This window comes from Dipodomys spectabilis, unplaced genomic scaffold, assembly GCF_019054845.1.
Source record: "Dipodomys spectabilis isolate Male_0828 unplaced genomic scaffold, ASM1905484v1 ptg000172l, whole genome shotgun sequence".
Lineage (NCBI taxonomy): Eukaryota > Metazoa > Chordata > Mammalia > Rodentia > Heteromyidae > Dipodomys > Dipodomys spectabilis.
This window is the reverse complement of record NW_024870849.1, coordinates 2,833,176-2,861,112: the sequence shown is the minus strand read 5'-3', so window position 1 is coordinate 2,861,112 and position 27,937 is coordinate 2,833,176. Positions and strand designations below refer to the sequence as shown.

The following is a 27,937-nucleotide window of genomic DNA, read 5'->3' as shown; positions in this document are numbered from 1 at the left end:
AAGAGGACTGTTCACCAGTGGTAAGGAAAATGAAAGGTTTGGAAAAATTATATTAAGAGAAAAGAGAAAGGAATGCAGACTCAGAGCAATATAGTTTTCATGGATTCATTCATTTATTGTAGCTAGAAGATGCATACAAATCTATAAGTAAACAAGACAGATTCTACCTCGTCCATTAGAATGGCCATTAAGAAGAAAACTAACAATAGCAAACGCTGTCATGGATGTAGCCAATTGGGAACTCGATTACACTGTTGATGGGAAATTAAACATGTTCAACCACTGTGGAATGCAGTACGGAGTTTCCTGAAAAGAGTAAATATAGATCTCCCTTAAGACCCAGTAATTCAACTTATGGGCAGTAATACAATAAATAACAAACAAGCTCACATGAAAGCTAGCAATATAACCATGATCAGGGCTCAGGCCCAGAGGTCAAGGACTGGAAAAAAGTTATCACTGCTGGTATTTGTTTCCGCAAATATGAACCATTTTATATAAGACACCAAATCAATATATTTGCAGTAGCTAGATTAGGACTTAAATGTAGTGGGTGATAAAATGGCTCCTTTGTTGAATGTTAGGGAGAGATGTACGTAGTCCATGAAAAGGAGATTTTTTCTTGTTGCTGTTCGAGGGGCTTGAAGTCTGGACTTGGGCACTGTCCCTGAACTCTTCAACTCAAGGTGGGTGCTCTACCACTTGAGCAACAGTGCCACTTCTGGTTTTCTGATGGTTAAATGGAAATAATAGTCTTTCTTGCCTAGGCTGGCTTTGAACCGTAGTCCTCAGATCTCAGCTTCCTGAGTAGTTTGGATTACAGCTGTGAGCCACTGGCACGATTTTTAGAAAAGAAAATCCACCTCTTCACCTGTGTCTAAACCTCAGATAGTACTATTAGAACACATCACCTTCACCTCATTTCATCAGACATTTGTAAATTTTCTCTTTTCCTTCATGTGGTAATACTGCAATCAATATTAACTCAGCTGGGGGACTGGATCAATTGTATGATATTTGCCAGCACCTAATTTAAGAACTTTTACATCAAAAGAAATGAAACCCTCATTTGGAATAATTGTTTTCGCTTTTTATTACAAATCTGTGCTTGATTACTTCCTAATGTGATATTGGACTTCCTAATAGAATGATGAAATTTTCTTTCTTTTCAACCTTCTCCCACATGTGGTCAAATATTTAAGAGTTCAAAGATTTGCACTATAATTGATTAAGCTGACTTCTAAGAAAATGTGCATTTCTGGAATTTGGTCTTCTGTCTTGTTATTACATGCAAAGGCTTTCTATGATTTATTTGTTCTACAAGGAATTCTACATTCCAATCTTTGTGTGACCAATTTTAGTCTCCCTGATCAGTCTTTCTGTCCTTTCTCTGGAGTCTCATTTGAGTCTGCCTCATAAAAAATATATTAGTTATCAGCTAAATGACTCTCAGCTTCTGTTTTTTGCCTGACTTCATGTAGGCTATGATAGCCTTGCTTACTGGAGTGTTTGTGTGTGTGTCTGTGTGTGTGTGTGTGTGTGTGTGTGTGTGTGTGTGTGTATTTTGTTTTAGATGTCTAGGATTGCTATTCAAGATAGTAGTTTCTCTGGGCCCTTGTGATACCCTGGCCTAGAGTCAATGGGTTTTTCTCCTAAAGATACAAAGAACAATTGACTAAATTCCTGTTAATTGTCTCAAAATGGGCAATCAGGCATCCTTGCAAAGCCATCAATAATGCTTTATAACCACTTACAGAAGTCATCTATCAAGATGGCTTTTCAAGGTTGACTGTGAAAAATGTTCATTTCCAAGTAGACACCACAAAGCAGAGCACATTCCTGGGATCAGACATTTGGAAGGAAGGTTACCCTTCCTTCCTTCTCTTATGATAGATCAAACCGTAATAATCTTCAGTTGTGGCCAGCATGGAGCACATATTCCCAAGAATATTCTGTATTGTTAAAGAGGACCAACTCTCAAAATAATGGTGTAAATACTTGTCTACTACAGACTGATTTATCTTGCTTTTATCTCTTGTTATTTTCATTACTTTAAACACATGGATAATTTATATTGGGATTAGACAAAGGATTAATGGAATAAACATTCAGTTTACTTTCATATATCCAATATAATACACTTAACCCATAATGGACAAATAAATCCAACTCTAGAAACAATGTCAGGAATATAAAATAAGCCTTAATACATATAATCTGGCACACATACACCATCATCTACACAAATATTCAGTCTCTCTGTAAATATTAATTTGGTATGAAATAATAAAAATTTAATTAATGAATATGACTTTTAAGAATCATCTGAAATAGTCCTCGTGTATATAATTGTAAATAACTTTATAGATGTCACCTAGACAAGAATTTAACATGCATGTAGAAATCAAATTTCCACAATTTAAGCTATATGAGAGGGGCCATACCCCCGTGTACTATGCGGTATGAATTTCACCACAGTGCTGAACCCTTCCAACTAATACCAAGAGTCATGTGCAATAATTTATTATTTGTTGTTAAGATGCGTGCTAAGCGTATAATACACTTTGTATTATTACATTAAATTACAGAAATGAAGCCATAATGATATGTTATTTGTTTAAACTCTAATGCTTCTCAATTTTACAATTCATAAATATATTATTAAAATTATTTTCACTTTCTTCTTTTCTATAGCTGCTGAAATTAAAATTATATATTAAACATTCAATATTAAGAAATCAATAATAAGTAAACTATTATTAAAATGATATACTATTAAACTGTGATTTGAATTATACCTCTAACAAATTGTGATCTAAACAAGTCAATAGAATTAAGGGCGATCATTTTTAAACTTATTAGCTTGGGTTTTTTTTTGTTTTTTTTTTAATTTTTGGGTCTGATAGTGGGGCCTGAACCCTGGGCCTGAGCGCTCTGCCTCAGCATTTCAGCTCAAGGCTATCGCTGTACAACTTGAGACACAGCACCACTTCCAGCTTGTTTCTTTTTGCTTATGTGGTGCTGAGGAATCAAACCTAGGGCCTCAGGCATGCACGGCAAGCATTCTACCACTGAGTCACCTTCCCAGCCCAGCAGCTTGTTATTTGTTTCCTAATTGTGTCATTTGTTATTCTTGGTCCAAGTCATCTCTTCAACTTAATTGTTTAGTTTTCTATTTTATCTGTATTGGTTTGCTGATTATGCATTTTGTTTAAACTTTTTAATGACTGACATGAGGCTGAAAATCTGTATGCTAGTTTATTACTTGCTATGTTAATGTAAAATTACTGCTTTCCACAGCTCTTCTACTCTATGATACTACAGTATTTCCCCCAGTCGCATCTCCTGTATTGCTCCTCTCATATATTTTATTTTATTTTTTATTTAAAGTTCCAGTATCGTTTTTAAAAAGTACTAAATCTTTTAAATATCATCACTTATTGTATTTTAAGAATTCAAGAATGAAAAAAATCACATAATCACTCCAAAATGCTTTAAAACTAGGAAATGATAAAACAGGCCACTGTGAAGTAAATTTTCTTCTACTTTTAAAATTATTCTGAAAGCCTTGTGCTGGTTTGTCACACCTGTAATCCTAACTACTCGAGATACCTACTCAAGAGGCTAACATCTGTGGATAACATTTGGAAGCCAATCAGGGCTAAATAAATTCATGAGATTATTTTTCAAAAATTTTAATGAACTAACAAACACCAGGAATGGAGATGTAGCTCATATAGTAGCTCACTAATCTAGAGAGAAAGACATAGCGAGACCTTGAATATCTGATTTCAAACTCTGAGCATGCCAACACGCAGGAATGCACACACACTCACTTTTTCAAAATATCTTCATATCAGTGTTTTGCATTAATTTATTTGTTAACGATATTATTTGGGTAAAATAGGCAAAATAAACTCTTCCATCTCAAAACATTTTTATACATTTTTTGTTGTAAAAATACTGTACAGTGTGGTTATAGTTACATGAGCAAAGTAATGAGTACATTTCCTATCAAGCATTGTTACCTCCTCCTTTGTTTTTCCCCCACCATTCCTTCCCTTCCATCTCCACAAGTACAGTCCTCACACCCCCAAGCCCCACCCAATGTCCCCAGCCTAAATTGTAAAGTTCGTTCTTCAAAATATTGTCTTGTGCATCTATTGTTATACAATGAGTCAAACTGTATTCCTATTTAAGCATGTTGTTTTTTCCCTTTCTTTCCCCAAATTAGAGAAGTGTATATACAAGATGCAGGTGCACCAACATCAAGTAAAGTGAAAACAGGGGTTATATTGTTGGGGAGGAACGCATAAAAAACAAAAAAGAAATCACTTTGTACATTATAAATATGTGAGAAACAACAGCAAGAAAGAAAAAACCACTTGTGTCTCTATCTTGGGGGTCATTTAGCTTAACATCTACTTATGTAGTCATACACACATAGCTTTTCAACTTTTCTGCTTATCCCAGACATATACTAGTCATTGCAAATAAGGGATACCAAGGGACCTATGTTTCTTTGGACTTGGCTTACATCAGTTAATATAATTTTTTTCCAAGTATTTCCATTTCCTAAAAATTGGGCAATGTCATTCTTCCTGATGGAGGCATAGAATTAATATATATACACATATATATGTATATATATAGTATATGTGTGTGTGTACACACATATACACACAGAACATTTTCCTTTTTTGTTTTTTAGAGCAACTTAGTTTTCCACCTTCAACATTTTTTCAAATGTTTTTATTGTGATTAAATGATTGCATAATTTCCCATATTTCACAATATTGTGGGATAGTGATGCTTAGTTAAAGTCACAAACACATTTTAACTTTGATGGAGCAAATTGTCTATCATGGTCTACAACACTTAGGAGTTTTATGAGCTTTGCAATAGAGTTATTTCTTCCATATGTATAGTTTTTTGTTTTGAAATATGTATATTTCTTTTGTTTTGCATAGCGTCTGCTGTTCCCTCTTTCCCACTTATTCCCTCCTTCCCTTCAGTGACATTGAGTTGCTTAGTTCATTTTAGTCAATGTCCAGTGCAGCTGATGGATCCCACTGTTGTATGTTTTTCCCTGATTCCCTCTAGTTCAGTGTCGTCTTCCTGGTTTCCCCTCAGTGTGCAAATATAATCAGCAGAATGGGGATATTTAGTAGTGATTCGACCAGATGAGTGGAAGTCCTTGGTTTCTTAAGTGTTGTTAATTTTGTTGTATCACCTTACATTTTGGATTTAACATCCACTTACCATGGAGACCATGTGCTGTTTGTCTCTTTGCTTTTGTCTTACCTCGCTCAACATGATTTCCTGTAGCTTGATTGATTTCCCTGCTAATGCCATCATTTTGTCTTTCTAATGGCTGGAAAATATTCCGTTGTGAATAGTTACCACAGTTTTTGGATCCATTCATCTCCAGTGGGATATATGGGTTGTTTTCATATCCTGGATATTGTGAACAATGTTGCAATAAACATGGAGGTGCATGTGTCCTTGAATATTGGTACCTCTTGTTCAGTATAGATGCCTAGAAGTGGTATGAGTGGGCCATAAGGAAGGTCAATAATTAGCTTTCTGAGGACTCACCAGATTGCTTTCCAAAGTGGTTGTGTAAGTGTACATTCACACACACACAGACACAAAAACACACAGACACACAGACACACAGACACACAGACACACACACACACACACACACACACACACACACACACACACACAGAACATTTTCTTGATCCATTCTTCTACTGAGGGGCATCGGGGTTGGTTCCGTATCTTAGCTATGACAAATAATGCTACATTAAACATTGTTGTGGTGGTAGTTTTAGTGTGGACTTGTTTGTGATCATTTGCGTGAATGTCCAAAAGCGGGATTGCTGTGTAATAAGGGAGCTCTATGTGGAGTCTTTTGAGGAACCTCCAAAAAGCTTTCCAAAGTTGATGAACAAGTTTACACTCCCATCAAGAGTGCAGTAGGCTTCCCTTCTGGCCACATCCCTTCCAGCATCTGTTGGTGTAAAAATATGGAACGATTCATTAATTTGCGTGTCATCATTGTGCAGGGACCATGCTAATCTTCTCTGTATGTTCCAATTTTAGTGTATGTGCAGCCAAATTGAGCACAGAACATTTTTAATATATAAAGTGTAATTGATTGTCTTAAACTAGACAATTCAACAAAAAGTAAGTTCAAAAAATTATGAAATTTTGCAACCATGTATTTCTTACATAAGCACACATTTAAGAATAAAGTCAATATTGACATGCCAAAAACAAAATAATTCCAGATATTTGTTGTTCATGAGATGTGTAGGAGGAGGAATTCAATTATTCTACACAAGGCACCTGTCATAATGATCATTGCAGCAAATGTTAAGGTTTGTTAAAATTTTTAATGTTTTAAATGTGTTTCATTTTGGGATTTGCATATATATGGCAAAATTAAGACTGGCAGGTCATAAAATTTTTCGATAAAGTATATAATATTTCTGGTAGCATTTACTACTAAGTATGTACATTTCAGAGTTTATAGAAACTTTGCTAATGAGAAGTTGCAAAGACTGTGTAAAGAAGCAGAGTGAAGAGTTAAGATTTTAAGTACACAGTTTCTGTTAAATCTTTAGGGCTCCCTTAAGTTATACGTTAGTGATGAACAAATAATGATATAAGCCACATACACATGATGAGATTATCTATAAATAGTAATCTTAGTGGGTAAATTTAAAGGCTACTCATTGCTTTATCCAGTTTTAAATGTACAGAAATATGAGAAAATAGTAAAATCTACTATGTACTATTCCAATACTGAAAACCCTGGTAAATGTTTTGTTTTTTATTTTAGTAATCATTAATATATATTTATTGTTTTCTTTATTTATAGCATTTTTTCATTGTTGTAATATAATACAACTTTTTGTGAGTCGTGATTAAGAGGTACTTTGAGAATATTATTGGGATGGCCACACCATTTTTCATAGGTGCATGTGAATTTACAAAGAGCAAAACTAAAAACAAAATATTGATTAAAAATTATATCAAGTAGAGTCTGAATCAGGAGTGTTGATAAATGTCCACACCTAAAATCTTAACCCTAGACTGAAGTAGTGGTATTACAGTGTTGAGGCCACAAAATTGAGAAACTGTGTTTTGTTTTGTTTTGTTTTTTGCTTTGGTTTTGTTGGTTGTGGGACTTGAACTCTGGGTCTTGGGTAGTGTCCCTCAGCTCTTCAGTGCAAGGCTAGCGCTATCACTTGATCCACAGCACCACTTTCATCTTTTTCTGTTTATGACGTGCTGAGGAGTGAAATCCAGGACCTCATGCATGCAAGGCAAGCACTCTACCGCTGAGCCACCTTCCCAGCTCCTGAGAAACTGTGATTTAAAAAATCATCTGAACAATATTTGCTTTCTGCTTTGGGTTATATAATGAAATACGTGAACACATTTTTATATTTTTGTGAATTGTCATACTTCTAAATTTATACTAACTGCAGCCAATTTATCCTTTTCAAAGTCAAGAAATATTTCTGAGAGTTTGCTTCTGTGAAGAATGTTTTTGCATTTATAATTTCTTCTGAGCCATTTTTATTTATTATCAAAATCACTTTATATTTTATTTTGATGAGTTATCATACATCAAATACCTTCAAATGTACATGTAGAGTCTCAAAATAGCAGTATGACTATCCTCATACACCTCTTGTTTATCTGTTACGCACTTTAATATTATGATATTTTTCTCTATCAGTCTCTCTCATTTCTTTTCTTTCTCTTTCATGCTCCATGTCTGCTACTTAGAATTTCTGCTGGTCTACTATTATCCTTCAGGATCCACTGGTTTTGTGGGGACATGATAGGGACCATCAGTTACCCTTGCATTCTTTAAGAGTTATAACAGTGATGTGAAATTATTCTTAGCCATTCTAAATGGCAAAACCACAGATCTAGGAATTCCTTTTCACTTTTAGTACTATTATAAATTTTATCTCATACGAATCATTGGGACTGATAATATACTTTTAGCCTGGGACCTAAAAGTTCTTTTTCATTTACAAACAACTTTTTCTTTTATTATCAGTAAGTAACAAAAACAAAGCTATCCTATGGGAAAGTAGGCTGAAGTTGTTCATAGTGATGAAAAACAAGTTAATGGGGGAAGTGTGTGCAAAGGATACCCCTCATATAACACAGATCCTTAGAGCAGTTTATCATGTACACTTTTTGATAAGGACAATGTGCTGGGAACTCTAGATTAAATCACTGAACACTTGATATATATATATATATATATATATATATGCACATATATTTATATATATTTATTTTTATATGCATATATATGAATATCGGCCCATATATGTACACATGAATGTTACTATACACACAAATACACACATGTACACATGCACAAATGGAAAAAGACACATAGATATAGCCAACACAAGTTTCACTAGTTGTTGAATATGCCTTAGACAGAATACTTGGAAACAAATGTGTTGAAGATGTATTCGTCTCTAAGCGTTCTTTTACCACTCCTCTTATCTCTTCCAACTGGTACGTTTAGAGAGATTTGACTTGAAAAATGCAGGACAAGTGATAGCAAGTAACTCGGAAATCTCAATATGTATAGGTCATATTGTGTCTCCCTGCTTCCCATGGAATGCTTGCTCTTGTAGACACTCTCAACATCCAAAGTAGCAGGACAATATCCTTGTTAAGAATAAAGTTATAAGGCTTTAAATGGCATCCTTCCTTGGGCTCTTTTCCAACAGCGAGCATCAATTCCTAAGCAGATGAGTGACTCCCCAGAAGACTGGAGTGCAGGTCAAAATTTAACCAACCCATATGAAAAGCCTAACATGAGCAATTCTGACTGAGGTCGTGCCAATGTCCTGGCAACGAAAATGAGAAAAAAAGAAAGTTTTTAATGTATTAAAATTTGAGAATAATTTGTAACCTGTCAATAAATGTGTAGAACAAAATTATACCAACTGACAAAAGATGGAGTGCATTTCACTTATATGCCTTTGGACTTGGAAAGTGTTTTTAAGTGTGTCTACACAAGTAGAATCAGCATGAAACAAGCCAGCATTTCTTCATTTAAGATGCAAGGAAAGGATACAGGTTGACCCATTGTAACAATGAGATTTGCAAGATACTATTTGAGGGAGTTGTTGGGGATTTTTGAAGGTAAGGAATAGTAGGGGAAAAACAAAGGAGGTGGCAACAATGCTCAATAAGAAATATACTCATTACCTTACTTATGTAACTGTAACCTCCCTGTACAGTACTGAGCTTCTTCAGTAAAAGTGCTGGCAAAATTGGTTAATCACTCATGGAAAACTAAAACTATATCCTTATATATCATCCTGTATCAAAGACCTCAGAGTCAAAGCAGACACCCTGAAAACATTACAGATTGGAGTAGGACATATCCAAGGTCCCCTGTGCAGAGGATGAAATTTTCTTCATAGAGACCCAGAAGCACAAGAAATCAAAGAAAGTTTGGACAAATGGGATTGTATGAAATTGCAGAGCTTCTGCATTGCAAAGGACATAGCTAGCCAGATCAATAGAAAGCCCATTGATGGTAGAAGATCTTTGCTAGCCATACAATAGAGAAGGTTCTCATATCTAAAATATATGTGGAACTCAAAACATTAAATCCCCCAACAACAAATCCTAAGAGAAACAACTGCCCAATAAATAAGTGGACTAAAGACTTCAAGACAAACTTCTTTGAAAAGAAAAGAAGGAAGGCCAATAGACACATGAAGAAATGCTCAACCTCCCAAGCCATAATAGAAAAGCAAATCAAAACAACATTGAGATACCACCTCACCCCATTTAGAATGGCTATAATCAAGAACTCTAATAACAACAGATCCTTCAGGGGATGTGGCCAGAAGGGAACCTTACTGCATTGTTGGTGGGAGTGTAACTTATTCAACTACTTTGGAGTAGTATGGAAGTTCCTCAAAAGATTCCACCTAGAACTTCCCTATGACCCAGCAATCTACCTTTTGGGCATTTACCCAAATGATCACAAACGAGACCATACTAACCCTACCAGCACAACTATATTTATTGCAGCATTATTTAACATAGCTAAGATAGGAATCAACCCAGATGGCCCTCAGTAGATGGATGGATGAAGAAAATGTGGTATTTAACCAAGTCCTAATCTGAGAGAGGGAAATGCTTTGGATAGAATGATCGGAGAGAGATTACAAAAAAAACGAACAAGAAAAAATGGAAAAACCAAAATTTAAATTTAAGTAGTGAAACACTTAAAAATTATGTAAGTTTAAACAAATGATATTGAGAGAAGAAAAGGATAAGATGAGAAGAAGGGATGGATTGAAAGGAGAAATGAAAAGTAAAAAATAAAAATTCTTAAAATTAGTTACTTGAAAATTATATACATATAAATAGATAATACTGCTATTAAAGAATTTAATCCTAAGAGGTTGTGAATTGAGTAATAATTTTCTGGATTAAATGTGTACACAATGGGGTATAAGGTCTAATAATCGACGACAGGTATATATCTGGGAATGAGCCGAACAGCAATTTAGTCACGCAAAAAAAGAAAAACACAGAAAAAAATGAAAAGAATACTTAAAAAGGACCAAAAGTTCAGAAGAGATTAAAAAAAGCACACACACACACACACCTATACACCTAAAATAAAAATTATCGGAGGAAAATAAGATTAATAGAAAACAATTTTAAAAATTAATTTTTTAAAAGGTTCAAATAGTTCTTTGATTGCAACAATGAGATGTACAATTCATTACGTCGAAAAACGAACTTAAAAACTTTGGTGGGGGATGGGGGACGATCAGTTGGGGGAAGGGGGAAGTATGGGATGGGATGGGAAGGGGAAACAACAAGGAAGCAACAATGCTTGATAAGAAATATACTCATTATCTTGCCCATGTAATTGTAACTCCTCTGTACTGTATTCTCACAATAAAAAATAAAATTAAATTCAAAAAAAGTGTTCTTTGATTTTTTTTGGGGGGGTAATGGGGGCAATGGGATGATTGTGTATCTCCCGTGTCCATAACCAGTCTCTTGGTGGAGTCTCTGGGCTGCTTGTGGTGTTTGGTTTTCCTGTGGCTTGATTGTTTTCTTAAGTCAGTGTTTGAGCAGGCAGAAAAATGCTTTGCCTAACCCATTGTTTTGTGATCCTTCTCCCAGGCTAGTTCAGTGGGAGGTAGATTTGCTTTCAGTATCCCAAAAGAGGGAGATGGGAGTTTCCTCTAGTTTGAAGATGCTGTGATGAGATTATGTTATGGGTAGAGTTGAGGCCTTTCAGCAATCAGTAGCTTTTCCTTGCTGGGCTAGTTCCTGAGACTCTCAGAGAGCCCAGCTTGGAGCCATTCTCAGGGTTTATGTTTACTGAGTTTCAATTGTTTGTCTAGGCTGCTGTAGGGAGGGGCAGCCTCTGGCTCTGTTTATCCAGTGGTGAAAGTCACTCCTCAGGGGGCAGATTTTTCTCTGTCTGGGCTGGTTGACTTTCCCCTGGGTAGAGCTGAGCCTGGCAGGTCAGGGCAGATTCCTGTGACCTGCTAAATGACTCTTTTGTTTGCTTCCAAGGCCTGAGTTGGAGCTAGTTGCTCAACTGGGCGTTTGTTAGTATCAAAGTTGGAGATCTCCAGTGGTAGGTGACACGCAGCCTTCCCTCCTCTGCTCCCTGAGAAGAAATGAGGAGATGAGGGTTCTACTCATGCTAGAGTCTTGTTCCTGGACAGTTTCTGGTCTGTGATCTGCAGGATGAATATATCTGCTCCTTGTCAGTTCTTGATTGTGTTGGGTAGAATCCACTTGTCCACCACATCTGGAGCCTTTGTCCCAGATTCTCTCCGTAGTTATGGCTGCTAAGAGTGTCTCTGCTACCAACTCTGCCACTTCAGCCATGGCTAGCTGCATGTGTTCAGATCTGTTTTCTTGCTTGGATTTTCCCTCTCTGTCCAAACTCTCTGCATTGAGATGACACACTTGGTGTGACTCTGTAGCCTAAGACTGTTCACTGGAATATTAAAATGCTTTCTATAGGAGAATTTGTTTAGCCTTCAGCTTCTCCTCTGCCATCTTCCTCAGAATCTCATGATTTTTTTATGAGAGTTTTTTTTTTTTAGGGAAAAATGTCATTGGTGTTTATATTTTGTGTTGGCATAAAATGAGCCTACTATTGTCTTAATTTAATAAAATAAAACTCCCTGGCTGGGCACTGGTGGCTCATGCTTGTAATCCTAGCTACTCAGGAGGCTGAGATATGAGGATCTCAGTTCAAAGACAGCCCGGGCAGGAAAGTCTGTGAGACTTTTATCTCCAATAAGCCACTAGAAAACAGAAGTGGCGCTGTGGCTAAAGCGGTAGAGTGCTCACTTTGAGCTGAATTGTAGGACCAGCACCTAGGCCCAGAGTTCAAGCCCCAAGACTGACCAAATAAACCATACAAAACAACAAAAAAACCCAAAAACTCTCTGATTCTATGACAGCATACATTTTGTTGGTAATGGTTAAGACCAGGTTGCCATTCTAAAAAAAAAAAATATATCACCCCCAAAAAGAGGAACAATAGGAAATGTATAGCAGGAAACTTATAAATCTTAATGGACTAACAGTCTGTCAGTTTGTTTTAACTTTTCATCAAAAATCAAAGTAATACTCGATAATATTTTATTAAGGCTTTTAAATTACTTTGAACTTGACATTTAAGGTTCACTTTAAAAAGAAATTCAACAGGTGACAGTGTTTTCTCCTTACTTTTCCAAAGAAAGGATTATTTCATCATTATAGTGTATAGCACAATATAACCAGAAAGCATTTGTTAAGGAAAAAAATTCCCATTCTTTGTTTTGCTTGTCTGTATTTAAAGCTGCATACCACATCCTACCTACCCTATTGTCTGTCTTCTCATATGAAACATTTCAGTAAATGTGTCAGCCAGCAAAGTTTTACAAAATAGCATTCTTTCATTCATTGTGCTTTCCAAAATATATCTCACAAATGCCAACAACAAAAAACAACTTAAAACATCTGTGGATTTTTCTATTTATGGTGCAAAGTAATCACTTTCCATAATCCTTAGACCCAGATCTTCACATGCATTAAATGCTCTTTCACTTCCATGCTTTAGAACAGAGCATGTAACAATGGTGTACATGTTAATTTGTTCACCACATCTGGTTTGTATACAGCAAGGACTGTCTTCATGGAAGATGTAGTTTAAAAGGGCTCTGAATTGGGGATAAAGAATATCCATTTATGTGACTAAATATGTAAATTAAATCCTATAATGTATACTCCTTCAATTTTATTGCTAAAATATTCTACATTCTAGGTTTTTTAAAAGAAATATTTTATGTTGTTTCCTTGGTGACAACGTAATTGGAAGACTTAAAATTTTCCTATACCATGGCCATCTGAAATGAGATGGATGTACTTAGGTTAACATAAAGAAATTTTGGGACAGCATTAATGTTTGAATCTTGGATGGGATTTGATTGGGAAATGTGATAGGCTTTCAGAGTATGAGAAGAAAAACAAAAGACCATACTAATACTTTTATCTGCCACATTGTTTTATTAGTTTATTCAAACACACACATATAAACACACAGATACACATTATGAAGACCCAGTCAGTCTGCAAGAAACTATTTTAATGGGAATTCCATAAAATATTTAGTCTGCTGAAATCTGATTAGAATTTATAGATGTACCTAGTGGCTTCCACCCCTAGACAAGTAATCATTGGTGAAGATGTTGCCATTTGATTTTAGAATGCCCCAGAAAGACATATGTGTTAAAGAAAAATGACATTCCAATTCCTCCCAGACTGTGGAGCATACCTGAATAGTTCTTCTGGAGATTAAGTTCTTCAGAGTGAAACTCATGAGAAAGACTCTCATCTTCTTTCTTCTTTTATCTTTTAATCATTCTAGTCAAAAAACATTTCTCTTTGACATACTCCCTTCCTTGACAGTCTTGGCACTGGCCCCCAAAGCAATAAAACCAGCTGAACATACACTGAAACCTTCAATCTTGTAAATCTGAGTAAGCCTTTCTGCTTAATAAATGGACAATATCACTTGTTATGGTAGGTTATAAAGCTAACCCAACGTTCTAGTCTTTCTAACAATGTAGAGTATATTAAAATATGCTTCATTATAAAATATCTAACTCCATGTTGTATATTGTGTTTTTATTTCTGTTGATCCTAGTGCTTACAATCAGGACCTAACTGTAAAACTCTTTGCAATAAATAATCATATTACTTTTATGATTCTATAATTTAACTTGTTTTCCTACAAATTTATAGAATAGTGTAGTTATGGAAAATCAATAAATATTGAATTTTGATATAGGATTACCTATCACTGAAAGTGTTGTCAAAATTTATCTACACTGAAATGATTGCCATTGATATCTTTCTCAAGATTACAAATGTTTATACTTTCACCTGACCTTTTACAAACTCATACCCCAAACATAATTTTTAGCTTGTTCATGCAATCATAGGAACATAAATATATGACACAAAATGTTAATTAACTTTATCTGCTGTCATTAATGGAGTATACCTAATAGAATTAAGTATATACCCTCAGAGAAATAAGATACTTCCTTCTAAATCCAGACTTACCGGCAGGCAGAGAGACACCCACACCCACACACATACACACACACTCACACACACACACACACATACACACACACACACACACACACACACACACACATACTTACCACTGACTCAGGTTAGATTCCAGATATTGGGTATCAGACAATTATCTATTAATCAAGCTTTCTTGTCTAGACATAAAATACATTCATAATTCCACACATACAAAAACACCAGATCATTCAAAATCGTGAGAATATTTAACAGAACCACCCCGCTCTGGGCCATCTACTCCCTGATTTCATTCATTCATGTCGATGCATTTTTCCTATCATAATTAAAAATCTTTTTGTATCTCTCTGATTAGCAGATAATATGTTATCATATAAGAGAAAATGTAGGTAAAATTACATATGAAAATTGCATATGAAATAATGACATTCCTGAGGATAAAACATGCCTGTTTTTCAGTTTGGTTGCCAAAATGGAACTATTAGACCTTTTGAATATTTAACTTTAAATCTGAACCTTCAAATTTCACTAGAATTTGAATTGTGTTACTTACAACATTAATGTAAAATAAAAGCATTACTAAATAGAAAGAAAATTATAAGTTTATCACACCTTAATCCCTGAATTGACTTTATTATAAAAACAATTACATTTATATAACATGATAAACATCCTGAAACAAGCTATGAGGTATGGAAACAGAAGACTTTGTTTTTTGTTTAGCGTATGTTGTTGTTATTTATAGTTTGTGATGATTCTGTCTTCTTTACCTTATGCATGGTATATTCATTCTACATCTTCAGGAAGGTGGGGGTGGGCACAGAGCTTTAGGGAAAGGTTGAAAAAATGAAGCAATGGAGTTCCTTGAACATTGATGAAAGTGAACTATTTAACACATGGGTGGGGAAAGAAGGAAGGGGATGGGAAAATATGAGGGAACTGAAGACATTTCATAAAAGGAAATGTACTCATTACCTTACTCCTGTAATTGTAATTCATCTATAAATCAACTTAACAACAGAGTAAATTTATTTTAAAAAGTCTAACAAAAAATTGTTTCTTAGAATCGTACAAGTATGTTTTGTTCACTGGTTTGAGCAGGTTGAGTCTATCTCTGAAAATAGCTACATTTACATTCATTGGGCGAATTTTTGAGCTACTAGTAGTTAGAAGTCAATTATGATTGTATGTTTTTCTGAGACTCTAATTCATTTATTTCTTTAATCTAATTTGCATGATTTCTATCTACCAGTTTTTGAATTGGCTTGTTCCTGTTTTTCAAGGACCTAGTGGTGCATTATTAGTGCTGATTTAAGATTGTTCTAATTTGTTAATGTATATACTCAAAGCTATAAATTTTCCTGAGTATTGCCTTTGTTCTTGTGTCCCAGAGGAGGTAATATTTGTCTGTTCACTTCCGGTTATTTTTGTTTTTCTGTTTATGTTATTTTGAAATAGCGATTTCAGGCTTGTATGAAGAGACAGTAATAATATGAAATGTTTATTATTACACTGAAAGAAAGAGAAGACATTTTAACCTTTTTGCTTCAAATAAATTAATATTAAGCAAAGCTTATTAAAATAGTTACTTATTTACTTTTCAGAGGATGAGTATAGTACTCTTGGATATCTTGGAGGAAAGATATTAGACTCATCACAACTGATACCTTATATTGAATTTAAAAGCTAAACTTTCTTCTTCAGAAGACTAAGGCTTCAGTTCTTTCATATTAGTATTATAAAATCATAATCCCTGCATATTGATTTGTTATCCTCTGCTATTTTCAATTCAATTCTTCCTCCATTATATATCAAGGGCTTTGAATGACCAATTCTTTAAAATACCTATATTTCCTATATTGTGATGTAAATCTCAGTGATATGAATATGAATTTATCTCTCAGTCTCATATTGAGCTGCATTCATATGAAAGTTATGCAGTCTCAAGCAAGAAACCTGACTATTTACACTTTTCTATGTTTTAATCAATAAATCCATTCTAATACTTTAATTGAAATATATATAAAGTTTTTAACATGAAGACAACCCTCCCCCATTATACTTTAAAGTAAAACCTTGGGGACTATTTTATATATAAAAATACAAAAGTCGAGGCTGGGAAGGTGGCTCAGTGGTAGAGCGCTTGCCTTGCATGCATGAGGCCCTGGGATCGATTCCTCAGGACCACATAAGCAGAAAAAAAAGCCAGAAGTGGCGCTGTGGCTCAGGTGGTAGAGCGCTAGCCTTGAACTGAGGAGCTGAGGGACAGCGCCCAGGCCCAGATTTCAGGCCCCATGACCGGAACCCTCCAAAAAAAGATTAAAAAAGTAAAAAAGTGCAATGCACATGTTTATACATGAATAATCTAATGATTAAATCAACTAGACACTAGAACTACCTTACCACATCAAGTCGCAATTTACTTAAAAGCACCAAAATGTTAGTGTTCAAGAATATCACTTATTGTTAAAAAATGACTAGTCAAAACAAAGTATATATTATATTTGAAATTTGAAAAATGAAAATTACACTCAGATTTGCTGTCAATATCTTGTTTCCATGGATACATTTTTTTCAGCATATAGGGAAAAAAAAATAAGGGTTTGTCACATAGAATGAAAAATATGAAGGTAGACTGCCTTTCCTTAAGATGATAAGTACATGCAAATCGTGTGATTTATTCAAAGATACTATAAAAATTCATAAGAGGATTTATGATCAGAACTCATAGGTAAGCAAAATGACTGGAAAAATGTAAATGTTAATTGTGCTTTTCAATATAGGAAGACAAGTTTTCAATTTATGAGCCTATAGAAGAAGATTTTGTAGCTGTAACACAATCCACTTTTAACTGCTAAAAGCACTTGCTTAATCTCTAATTAGAAAGGGAAAAATGAACTAACATCTTACATGATTGTTTTGACAATTAATTGGTATATTGAAGGTCAAAGGGAGGAATTGGAGATTAATATAATCTTTTTCCTCTCTTCTGATTATTACACAGCAATAGCTGTGAATTCAGGAGTCTCATGCAATGTACTCACAGCTGAATTAATAATATGCTTAAAAATATGGAACATAAAACTTTTGAGCAGGGTTGCCACATCATTTAGGAATGCAATTCCTTCATATGAACTTCAAATTTTGTGGCTTTCCTTGTGGGATTAAAAGGTAAGAAAGCACTGTAGAAACAAGAATTCCTGTTCAGCCAAGTAGAACATCCACATGTTGTAAATTTTCATTCCATAAAGACTCTTCGTTAGAGTACTTTCATTTAATATACTTCAGCACATCAAACTTCCCGATTGGAGACAGGAAAAAAGATAATTTTGTTTGAATATTATCTTACATAAATTAGTGTGTACAGAGATGATTTTTATAATTACAGATGTTTGTAATAAATATAAATAGGGATCATGTCACAACTAAAAAATATAAATAAAATCACATAACAAGACTAGAAGTCACAGAATTTTGTGCATGAAAACATACATTAGATTAGTTGCAGAATTTCTATTTTGAGAAAAACTTTATATTAAAGTATAATGCACTTTACTAAGAGTTGAAACATTTTATTAAAAAATATATTCTTAGAGATATTTTTGCTTCATAATTTTAAGAAGAAAAATGATCCCACAGTAATTACTCCTTTATTGTTTTCCTGTTTCCATGTGATTAACCTCCATATTAGAAATCCAGATATATGATTTAATTTAACCAAAAATATTTATTGAATATAAAAATCTCTACTCTCTACATTCTTCACACTAAGATCACCGAATATGTTGAATCTTAAATAATTAGTCTCTTTTTGACCTATGTTAATACTATTTACAATGTTTGTGAAATGCTTAAAAATAGTATTTATTTTAGGTTAATTGCTCTGAAGAGACAATAAATGATATTATCAAAGCCTAAAAATTATTAGATTTAAAATTTAGAATTCAGGAAATGATTTTGACCACTCTGGTTACTGGAGCCTTCACTACAACCTCATGAGACCATTTATATTGGTGAAGCAAAAATCTGAGGTTAGACATTTATGAATAAAAAAATCATGTCATTCTGAATACATAAAGCTACATATATAACAGAAAATTTAGCTTTTAAATATCTGAATATGCTAGTACATTTACTTGCAGGGCAAGTACTTGTTCTGAAAGGAGTTAAAATCGCATTTATTCTGAAATGTAAACCTAAGTATTCATTTGAATAAAAGACAATGTTTAAAATATCACTCATTCAAGAGATGTACTGTTAGATGTTTTTCATGCCAATTATTTTCTCTAAACTTACTACAAATACTAGATTAGTAAACCTAATTCATTCCTTTGTAGGGAAATAGAAATTCAGTTTCCTAAAATGCATGACTATAACTACTTCTCAAACAATTACTAAGTAACTGTTTTATATTTTTTGTCATGGAATCTTATTTGATTTATTTTTATTCATTAAGTTAAATAATTGGCCAATAACAATATAAATTATGCATGAACAAAGTTTATCTAACGTAAGTATTTCACAAGATATGTCATGGCTCTCTTAAAGAACACTAGAAGGCAGTGTACTTTTTATTAATTTTTAGTTATTTTGTTAATGGATATTAATTGTCAGAAGTGGCAATTTCATAATATAATTAAAGTATTTGATTATACTCCTCTATTTCCTTTTCATTACTCCTACCTCCAAAGATCTTCTGTTTTTCACATTAAATTACATCTTTACATATGCGCATATAAACTAACTTGTAAAAGTTAAGCTAAATTGCAGCTTAACTCAGGATGTACAGTGGATTAATAGGATGAATAAAAATTGAATACTTTTTTAACTTTTGAATTGAGCTATCATTATTATTATGGTTTTATGGTTAGGGTTAGGATCCCAGAAAGAATTAGAATTAGGATTAGAGAAATAGAAAATTTAGGTTCAACATAGGATGAACCATTTCAACAATGATACTCACAAGACAATATGTTGAAAATGAAGTTTTCCTTAATGCTAACACGAATCCCAGCTGGAACTGAGACCTAACTTTCACCCTAATTACAGTCCAATTCTAATGTTTAAGAAAAAGAATCTAGTTTTTAATAATTCTAATGAATACTCCAGTTTGGACTCTGGAAATGAGTACAGTTTGCCATAATTCCCCCAAATTTCCTGACTCTACCTCTGAAGATCTTGTTCCCTAACATAAACCATTTTATTACTTGTCCTCAAATTATCTTATCAGGAAAAATACTGTAGTTTCCATTGATCCTACCTTTTTCTGAACCCCTGTACCATAAAACAGTTTCAGATTTACTTACCACCTAGTCCATTACTTAACGCTGTCAACCTAAACCTGGCTGGAAAACTCTCATTAATCATTTCAAGAAGGATCACTGAGAAATAAATATGATAATGCTCTAGTTACTGTTCAGTGTCATATTTTTTTATTCTACTTGTTAGTGAAAACTCAATTTTATAATAAAAACTTTCTTATTCATAACAGTAATCATAATCAGAACAAAATACTGACTCTGGTCTTAATCCAAATTATATGACACTAACACAAGTTCATTAGTTTTCACTCATCCTAACTTGATTCAAATAAACCTTCCAAACATAGGTTTCAATTTTTTCCAATATCTGAGTCATTTTCTAACCTAAATATAATCTTAACTGGAACATTGAGAATAACCATAAGCCTAATTTTAAGTAGAATCTAATATTAATAGTAATACTCTAGTTCACATTCATTGTAATTCGTACCAGGATTATATTAAAATTTATTTTGAATTTGAGCCTCATTTTTTCTCCTTCACTCTAACCCTAACCATGGCTGGAATCCTAACCATAACCTTGACACTAATAGTATCCCAATTCAAAAATTTATGAAAATGCTCATTTTGTGCAATCCTAACTGAAATTCCACTTGCAATTCTTGAAATAAATTGCAGGTATTCCTAAACCCTATAGATTTTCTCACTCTTATCTCTGAATATATCTTGTTCCATAACAGGAATCATTATACCCATTGATCTCAAATCCTGATATTATGAAATACATTGTACTTCCATTATCCCTTCTTTTCCTGAATTCCTAGAACATAAATAACATTCAGCTTTACTTAACATTTAACACATTTCATTTTTTTTTTCTTTTGTCTGGCGTGGGGCTTGATCTCTGGGCCTGGGGACGATCCCTGAGTTCTTTAGCTCAAGGTGTGAATTGAACCGCTTGAGCCAGAGCACCACTTTTGGTTTTCTGGTGGTTAACTGGAGATAAAAGTCTCACACACTTTCCTGCCTGGGCTAGCTTTGAACTGTGATCCTCAGAAATCAGCTTCCTAAGTAGCTAGGAAAATAGGCATGAACCACAAGTTTAACCCATTTCTTTACTCTATCCTCAACCCCGGTTAACCAGAAACCTAATCCTAAGCACAGGCTGATTTAACACCAACTGGTTAATGTAAGGAAAATTATTTATATTTTATTCAACCGCATATTTTTTTGCTTCTATTTTTTAGTGGAAAACTAAAATTTACCCTAAAGCTTATCCTTCCCTAACCCTTACCAGAACAAAAGAGTATCTCATTCTTTAAACCAAATTATATCTGAATCTTTAAAGTAACACAGACATTCGTTTTCATTCATTCTAACTTTGATTCATTCTTCTTAAAATATGTGGCAATTTTAAACAATATCTTGCATCTTTTCCCCATCCCAACCCCAGCTCTAACTAGATCACTTTGCCTAAGCCTACATATAACCGAATCATCATGTTAGCAAGCCTCTTTTTCACATTTAGCCTAACTCTTGCTCAGAGTGTAGGTCTAAATTTTACTTGCATTTTGAACCCAAATTTTTTAAGTGTTTTTCTATTTCCTGTCAGGTTTTATGTTTCATTATTTTAAAAAAATTATTTTGTTGTTAGGATGATTTAAAGAGAGATTAGTTACATGTGTAAGGGAAGGAATACATTAAAGCCAATCTTATCTAATATTAATATAACTACTCTGGCCTGTTTATGAGGTCCATTTTTAATTTGTAAAGATGATGTACAGAAGGGATCTAATTACATAAGTCAGATAATGAGCACATTTCTTTTTCAACAGTGTCACCTCTTCCCTCATGTTCTCCCAGTTTTTCCCTTTCAACCTCCCTCCCCCATAAGTTGTATAGTTCATTTACAAGGTAGTGTCTATTGAGTGGCATTATTACATTTGTTCACCCTTTGTCCCACCATTTCTATGTTTCCCCTTGCCCTTTCCAAACTTACATATAAGACCAAAGGTGCAGAAATTAAAACAAAACAAACATCATCCGAATTCAGATGGAAAAAGCAAAATAATAAAAAAATATCATTATCATTTCTTGGAGATCAATTTGATGAACATTATTTTATATGATAATATTTATATAGCTATTGAGCCTTTTTGATCCTCTCCAAAGGGCATCCTCCTTTGATCTCACTGTATAAATGTTTAGAATCCCATGTAATTTATCATGTCCAAATGTAATGTTTTCTCTTTTACCATCCAGGTGTTTTAAGTTGTAGAATTAGAGGCACATTCTAATACAACAAATGAGGGAAATTGGACAACCTATATTTCTTTGAGTCTGACTTTCTTCACTTAATATAGGTGTGTTCCAAGTTTTTCCATTTCCTTATGAATGGTGTAATATTTTTTTGGGTGAATAGAGTTGCATCATACTGAAGAGTTTCTTCATGGCAAAGGAAAAAGTTAGCAGGGTATATAGAAAGAGAACAGAATGGAAGAAGATTTTTACTAACTAAGAATTAGACAAGGGTTTACATAACTAACCCATATTTACAGATCAAATAAACCCTCAAATAAACAAGAGCCCAATTAATATATGGGATAATGACTTAAAGAGAACTTCTTAGAAGAAAAGTAACAATGACAAATAGACATATCTTTCTCCATGAAAGAAATGCAAATCCAAACCACACTGAGATTCTTCTTACCCCTGTTACAATGTCATTATGAAAAAACAAACAATTACAGATACTGATAGGGAAGTTGTCCAAAGGAAACTCTATTACATTGTTGGTGGAAATGTAATCTTGTTCAACGACTTTGGAAAATACTATGGAGGTTGCTCACAAAACTGAATAGAGAGCTCCCTATGATCCAGCAATTCCACTTATTAGCATTTATCCAATAGAGCAGAAGACCACACTGAAGGTGCCAGCATAATCGTGTTCGTTGTTGCATTATTTTCTGTAGCCAACATATGGAATCAGCCCAGATGCCTCTCACTGCAAAAAGGGATCAAGAATTGATCCCTATTTACAAGTATGTGTGTATATATACATACATAATCAAATTTTATTCATCAATCAGAAAAAATAATATTGCACCATTATTTTTTTGGGGGGGCAGTCCAGTCGTGGGGCCTGAGGTCTGGGGCCCCGGTGCTGTCCCTCAGCTCTTCAGCTCAAGGCTAGTGCTCTACAACTTGAGCCACAGCACCAGTTCCGGCTTTTTTCTGTTAGATTATATGGTGCTGAGGAATCGAACCCAGGGCCTCATGCATGCAAGGGAAGCACTCTGTAACTGAGCCACCTTCCCAGCCCCTATTGCACCATTCTTAAGGAAAATGACAGACTTAGAAATAATCATATTAAGTGAAATTAACTGGACCCAGAGAAAATTAGATTGTATGACTTTCCTTATGTTTGGTAGTCAGAAGGTGCGAATAAATGTAAAAGTAAACATACTGACTGATATGCAAGGAGGTAAATGTATTATCTGAAGTTTCAGAGTCCATGGAAAGAGAAAATAGTATTGTTCTCTTAAAAGATTAAGTCAAAACCCAACAAAATAAATACCAGTAAATGTGTACTACAAGAGAGGACAGTGCGGGGCAAGGTGAGAGGGGTAGGAAATTGAAAAGGATGGAATACAGGCAAGAATCCATTGCATACTTCCCAGAATTGAAATATACAAAACAATGGGTAGTCTGAAATGGGGGTGAAGATGTTGAAGTGGTAACACAATTCCAAGTGTATTGTATACATAAAATGTTTTGTTAAATAGCAAGTAATTCCATACATAACATAATATTGAGATAAGTAAGGACTGGGTTTATTGGGAGGGGTGGATGAGAATGTTGAAAGGGTTGATATTGTATTCATAAACTGTTTCAGTGAATGGCAACTCCTTTGTACAAATACTTAAAGATAATAAAAATATTCCAAATATTAATTATGATAGTTGAATAGAGTGTTGAACCTCAATTCAATTCCCATTTAATAATATTTGTAACCTGGAGGTTTGGAGAATAAAGTTCAAATAATAAAACATTATGAATAGTTTTTTCAAAAATTTGAAATTTAAATCAATACTACTTTGCTTTTTGTTCTCTATTGGGATGTTATAAGAAAATACTTCACGGGCTGGGAAGGTGGCTCAGTGGTAGAGCGCTTGCCTTGCATGCATGAGGCCCTGGGTTCGATTCCTCAGCACCACATAAGCAAACAGAAAAAAGCCGGAAGTGGTGCTGTGGCTCAAGTGGTAGAGCACTAGCCTTGAGCTGAAGAGCTGAGGGACAGCGCCCAGGCCTAGAATTCAGGCCCCACGACCGGACCCAAAAAAAAAAAAAAAAAGAAAGAAAATACTTCAAAGTAAGTGGATTAAAAACATCAGGACTATATTACCCATACTCTAGAAGCTTGAACATTAATTATAAAAATGGTTATTCAAAGCAAATCTTTGTCTTATGGGGGTCTACTTTCTGGTTCATTATAATCTGTTTGCTGACTAGTTATATTGGGGTTCTTTCATCAGGATCATTATTGCAGGGTCATCTCTGAAAGTCTGATTCTAATGTCACCAGACAGGGGAATAGATTTTAATGCGTGTAATTGGAAAGAGTTACAGTTACATTATGCAACTTTTTCTTTAACTCAGTGTAGTGTATCATTTCTATATTATTTCATAGAAAATAATAACTTTAGGACAAACCCATATCGTGTAATTTATGTGAATGATTCTTACAATGGGAATAATTGTATTGATGACAAAGTGAAGTATGATTGTTTTGTGGTTCTTTAATCACATCATAGGCAATCATGTAAACATGTTCAGCCTTTCTAAGGCCCTTCTGATGTATTTGAACAATCTCCAATGAGTTAACTGCTTTCAGAAATACAGATCTCCTTAGATTTTAATTGCTTTCTGCTATTAAGTCTCCCACAGACACCAAATCAGAGTATGCTAATTTCTCTGATAAAATATATAATTGTTATAATTAATATAATATGAAGACTGTAATATTAATATCATTATAAATACTAGTGTTCACATTATATTATATATTGACATACTTTGGTTACATCAATTTTTAGAATATTTATAACAATGCAAATAGTTATTTGATGATGTATAGAAAATGAGAAAAAGATTTGTGTACATATTTACTAGAGATGCAAACAGATTCATCTGGTTATTTCTGATCCTTCTTTTGTTGGTTTCATTCATGCATGGAGAACATGCAGAGAGGTGACAATTGTAACCTTGCGTTTACAAAAGGGTTAACTTACATGAAGTTTATGTTGAGCTAAATAACAGATTTTATAAATTATACTTTTTGTCCCTTCCTTCCTTCCTTCCTTCCTTTCTCCCTTCCTTCCTTCCTTCCTTCCTTTCTTCCTTCCTTCCTTCCTTCCTTCCTTTCTTCCTTCCTTCCTTCCTTTCTTCCTTTCTTCCTTCCTTCCTTCTGTCTTTCCTTCCTCCCTTCTTCCCTCCATCCCTACCTCTCTCTTTTGCTCTCTTCTTTTTTCTTTCCTTCTTTCTTTCTCCCTCTTTCTTTCTTTCTTTCTTTTCTTCTATTCTTCCTTTCTTTCTTTTACTCATAATATGTCTTAAATGTATACATAAAATACCAATGTGTTATGAGTAATTATAAATATTAACTAGATTGATATTAATTTTAATGACCTATGTTATATCTTAAAGCAAATTGTACTAAAAACCACTTCATAAAAGTTGCAGGATATGAAACAAATATTACTATTCATGATATTGCTTACTTATTCAAACTAAAATAAGAATTTAGACATAATGTGCATGTGTGTGCATGTGGGTGTGTGTTATTCTTGTGATTTGAACACAAGGCCTATACCTTCATTTTTTTCACTCAAGGATAGTGTCCTTACGTTTGATCCACAACTCCACTTCTGGCTTTCTGTGTGTGTGTGTGTGTGTGTGTGTGTGTGTGTGTGTGTGATTAATTGAGATGTGTCTCACAAACTTTCTTGCCAAAGCTGGCTTTGGACCACAGCTTCCTGAGTAGCAAGGATTACAACTTGAGACACAAAAATTCAGCATAGATATAATACATCTAAGAATAAAACAAATTTATTATTTGAATTCTAGAGGCTCATTTTAATAAATTAACGTTTAGATATTTATTTAGTTGTTAAATCTGAACCTGCACTGTGGAAAAATATTTTTGGATTTTGGTATATTATTATAAAGATATGTAAAAATACTTTTCATTTTTTGAGAACATATTCAGGATAGTTAAAACTTTTCATAGGCAGGATGGTTAAAGTTTTTCATAGGCATTAATATATTTCTTATTCAAGTCTCTTTAAATAAATGTATATGTATACACACTATGTGCATATGCATATATTCATACTTATATGTGTACATACACAAATACCTATATATGTATACATTTATATGAATATACAGATGTGTACATACATGTATATAGACATATGTGTTTATTATTATTTTCATTTGTCTGTAAGTTAGCATTTTACTTTATTTGGCAAGTGTGTCCTTTATTGTTTTTACTTTATTGTATTTTTATTGTTAAAATGTTGTATGGAGGGTTTACAGTTACATGAGTAAGGCAATGAGTACATTACTTGTTGATCATTATTACCCCTTTCCTTCCTTGTTGTTGTCCCACTATCCCTTCCCTCCCCCAGGTCCCACATTCCTTTCTTCCCATTCTTCGCAGCATGAAATGATAAGGTTGATTTCCAATATAGTCTTATTGGTATCTGTGTTGCAATGGGTCATCCTGTGTCCTTGTTTCAGCGTTTTGTAATTCCCTTTACCCTCCCCAGATTAGACATGTATATACAAGATGCAGGGTACTAAAATCGAGTACAGTGACAACAGGAGATATTACATAGGGGAAAGAACATACTAAGGAAAAAACAACAACAAAAATGAATAAAATGACATTGTACATTTACAAAAGTAACTATAGAGACCGAACTTCCAAACATGTCCCTTATTACCAAGCTAGTTATTGCAATTCATGTCCATATTATTTTTGGAACTTCACTAAAATGTATTGTAGCCTTCCATGTGGACTTATATGTTCAATTTTTCCTAAATCTATCTACTCATAAGATACCAGTCAGCTCTCTTCGGAAGCCGAAAAAGCAGCTTTCTACAGCTTGGTTCCAAATCACTTGTATTTTTTCTTTGTACTAAGAATACTGATTCTAGCCCAGTGCTGGTGGCTCATTTTATAATAGGTACTCAGGAAGCTGAAATGAGGATCGTGGTTCAAAGCCAGCCTGGGCAGAAAAAGTCCATGAGACTCTTATCTCCAATAAACCTCCAGAAAACCAGAAGTGGAGCTATGGCTCAAGTGGTAGAGATCTAGCCTTGAGCTGAATAGATGAGGGACAGCGCCCAGGTCCAGAGTTCAAGGCCCATGACTACCACCAGCAACAACAACAACAATAAAGAGAATACTTACTCAAAAGGCAAGAGCGTTAAGCAGACTTAAAGATAGGCTGAAGTCTAACATTTTAGTCTTATGTTAGATACCAAGGGCCTTCTATTCTAATGAGCCATGAGCCCTCAGAATGTTGACCAAATTTCTTAGTTTATTATTACTATAAGTATTAATATAAGTATGTATTTTCTATCTTTCATTTCACCACAAAATCTGTATTTATTCTTTATGACATACTTGAATACCAATGCCTTTGGAAGATATTTATTAATTGGTGTATATTAATTGTACAAAGAAATCTTATTGAAATATTTTACACACTCACATATTGATGAAGGGCTTGATTAACCCATTTCTGTCTTTCTCCATTCCCATTGCCCCTTATTTTTCATCTGTTTTCTGTGAATTTTTTTGTTCCATCTCCACATATGTCAAAATGTATTAAAGTGTTGTTGACTCGCCCTTATTGAAAATTATGCAATTCTGAATATAAAAGCAAAAATCTAAGTAAATGCAGACTTATACGTTTTATGGATTGGAGGATACAATTGAGCAAA

The 27,937-nt window shown here is 34.0% G+C and overlaps 1 non-coding gene across 1 annotated transcript; it reads right to left on the bottom strand.

Annotated features, from left to right (window-relative positions):
- Positions 1-6,029: 6,029 nt before the first annotated feature.
- LOC122119554 lies at positions 6,030-6,135 on the bottom strand. The gene has a single exon (XR_006149598.1). It is a non-coding gene; the product is annotated as a U6 spliceosomal RNA (small nuclear RNA).
- Positions 6,136-27,937: the final 21,802 nt, after the last annotated feature.